The 2605-nt window shown below is 40.7% G+C and overlaps 1 protein-coding gene across 1 annotated transcript in view; it reads left to right on the top strand.

The window, feature by feature from the left end:
- SNTN (sentan, cilia apical structure protein) overlaps window positions 1–2605 on the top strand; it is a 13901-nt gene that overhangs the window by 2441 nt on the left and 8855 nt on the right. The gene's annotated exons all lie outside the window — the stretch shown is intronic.

Below are 2605 nucleotides of genomic sequence, written 5' to 3' on the forward strand. Positions count from 1 at the left end.
GATTTGCTGTTGATAAGGGAGCAAGATACAACTTCCTGCCTCCAATCTGGCCCCTTTTCAGTCTACTTCTGATATAATCATGAAATAATTTCCTAGACTGCAAATCTGATCACGTGATTCCTGTTGCACTTAGGATAATAACTGGCATCCTTCATAAGACCTCCAAGGCTTAATATGCCCTGGCCCTGCCTGGCCTTTGATCACTATCTCCTTCTTTCTCTAGGTTCCACCCACACTATACCTTCTCTAGTTCTTCAATCATATTGTGATTTCTGCCACATCAGGCCTCAACACATAAGTTCCCTCTGCATGGAACACTCTTCCTCCTTCTTCACTACTGATTCATTAGGCTCAGGCAGAATGCCATTACCCTGACTGTAGACTAGGTTAGTACTTCTTTGCCCTCTCTATGTGCTCGCCATCACTTTTTATCGAGTTACCTGCCTAGTAAACTGTCTTCCTTTCTAGACTAAGCCCCAAGAGGGTAGGAATGTCTGTATCAGTCACTCATACATTCCACACCTCAGCATAATACCCAGATTCTTAGTTAGGAAGGCTAAGCTGCTGGAACAAAGAAACTTCAAAGTCTGAGCATTTTACAGAACGTGAAGTTCTTTTTTCTTTGTCATGTGACAGTCCAGAGTGGGAGTTCCAGGTCTGTGGCAGTTTTACTCCATGCAATCACGTGAGACACAGGCTGATCAGAATGTGGCTTCTAAAGTCTTCCTGATAATTTCCCCCTTAGTCAGCTTGAATGGGATACAGCATGGAGGAGCTTACACAGAACGTGTTCACTTCTTTTCTGCTCCATTTCCATCTGGAGGAACTCAGTCATGTAGCTGCAAAACTACAAGGAAAATTGAAATATGTGGGCTAGCTGGCCAGCCATGTGCAGGCATTTCTTTACTATGTGGCAAGCAGAAAAAGGATTTTGGAAGACAGATGACTGCTCCACTAAAATGTCAGAGAATATTTATCAAAATAAATAATTTTTAAATTGTTGTATTGCTCTGCTTTAATGCTGATGTCAATACCCCAACTCCCAGAATCATTATATTTCTTTCATTTTTTTGGCAGCATTTCAATACCCAAACAACTGGCTTCAGTGAAAGGTAAGGCACAGATGACTGAGATGTACATTTTTATCCTCTACCAAGATGGCATGCCAAGTGTTAAAAAAATAATAGGATATCAGAGAATGCCAGGGATGTAAGGGAACTTTTGAATAAATCATCAAACATTCACGATGTTCTTTTTAAAGATCTGGGAACTGAGGTCCAGGAGTAGGAATTAACTTGCCTAAACTTATACAGCTCATTAAAGACAGAGTTGAGATGAGACCATGGATCCCCTGGTTCCTAATTCAGTGTTCTCCCCACCATATCCAGTTGCATCTCCAAGGGCAGCATCCTCAGAATGTCTAGAGCGGGACCATGAGTATCTGACTCATGAATGTTGAGTGGACCTCAGGATGCAATCAGCCCCCAATTGCCTCTGTTGACTGAGTGGAAACAATGTGGCCACCTCGCAAAGTGTAAATATTTGCCCTGGAATTCAATTTCATAGGTAAAATAACTTTAGGACTAACAACATTGCCATGGAAATAACAACATAAGAAAAAATGCTCGTACACTTGGAACATTATTTTATTAAAAACTATAAGGCTTCACATGTTTACAGAGTAACAAGCACAGTTGTACGTTACTATATTACAGGTTTTTGCCTCCTAGATGACTAGCCAAACTCTCCAAAAGAGACTCTGTAATTTTATTTAAATATATCTCCATCTTTATGGAACCGTTTCTATATTATTACAACACAGCAGACTCGTGATTTATGTTTCAATAATTTACACAATTTCAGGCACTTTCGAGAAATTGTGAGAATTGTCCCATCACGTGTCTAACATAACTTCTCCTTCTGGGAGGTTGAGATTGTAACTCTGTCAACCCCACTGCACACCCACCCCTGCCCACATACACAACATTCCTAGCACCAGACTCCTTAAATCAGACCACTGAACCACATTTATTCCTATGCCTTAAAAAAATCACAGGATACACATGACTCATCTCCCCAGAATGTAGTTTATTTAGTGGGAAATAATTCTAGATGTTATTCATCGAAATCAGACATGGATAGGTCGTGACATAGAAGTCAATACAAACCCACATTTTCTCTGCTGGCTACTTGGGCCTACGCCCCTGATCTCATGAGGCTTAGGAATGCAGGGTGAGTACATATTTGCCTCTAACACCCAGGGTATTTTTGCTGTGGGAAAATTTGAGAAGTACTGGGAAAATTACTGGCCTAAAGAGTAGACAGCAGGGACCTAGTTTTTAGTTCTGATATATACTACCTATGTGAGCTTGAGCAAACAACTTCTCTCCTGTAGGTCTTCACATCATCCACAAAAATAACAAATATCAGGACAAGTTCTAAAATGAGAAGATTCTTTCATCCTGCTGTATTGAGACTGGTATTTCCATGACACCATTCAATTTGAATTGACAGTGAAGGAATTAGGAGATTGAGTGTTCCACGTTCCAGAGCAGGTGAAGAGGAAGAGGCAGAGAATTGTTCTGAAGTTCAAATCAGCCCAGTT

The sequence above is a fragment of the Mandrillus leucophaeus genome, unplaced genomic scaffold (assembly GCF_000951045.1).
Source record: "Mandrillus leucophaeus isolate KB7577 unplaced genomic scaffold, Mleu.le_1.0 Scaffold210, whole genome shotgun sequence".
NCBI lineage: Eukaryota > Metazoa > Chordata > Mammalia > Primates > Cercopithecidae > Mandrillus > Mandrillus leucophaeus.